We start from the raw sequence: 521 nt of genomic DNA on the forward strand, positions 1-521 counted from the left end.
ACACACAGCGCAGTGATATGACAGCTGTGTGATATGGACTGTGAAGCTGCTCTAATCGTTAATATGAATGAAGAGTCTTCGGACTGAGCCAGGGCTGTGGTACACACACAGCAGACCAGCGAGTGTGTGTGTGTGTGTGTGTGTGTGTGTGTGTGTTAATCTGGTGAGGTGAGTTTAATTTCCTTTAGAGGAGATTAAATCTGTTGGTGGGACTGCGTTGCTTTGTTTTTCCGGCATTTGGACGATCTGCACGACTCTCTGATGTTGTACAATTATACTGATTCACAAACAGAAGATGGAAGAGGTTTATCTGTGTTCCGTCGGACGCTGGACTGGAGGGAAGCGTCTCCCTGGAGAAATGGAAAAGCGTTCCATATCTTTCACATTCTTTTGTGGGTCTCTTCCAAGCCAGAAATGCCTTTCTCTCTCTCTCCTTCCCCCCCTCTCTCTTTCTTCACCTTTAAAAGACTTAAGCAGAAGGGTCTGGCTCACCCTTACAGTGGTGCTTTCTTGCTCTCAGG

The sequence above is a fragment of the Electrophorus electricus genome, chromosome 9 (assembly GCF_013358815.1).
Source record: "Electrophorus electricus isolate fEleEle1 chromosome 9, fEleEle1.pri, whole genome shotgun sequence".
In the NCBI taxonomy this organism is placed as follows: domain Eukaryota; kingdom Metazoa; phylum Chordata; class Actinopteri; order Gymnotiformes; family Gymnotidae; genus Electrophorus; species Electrophorus electricus.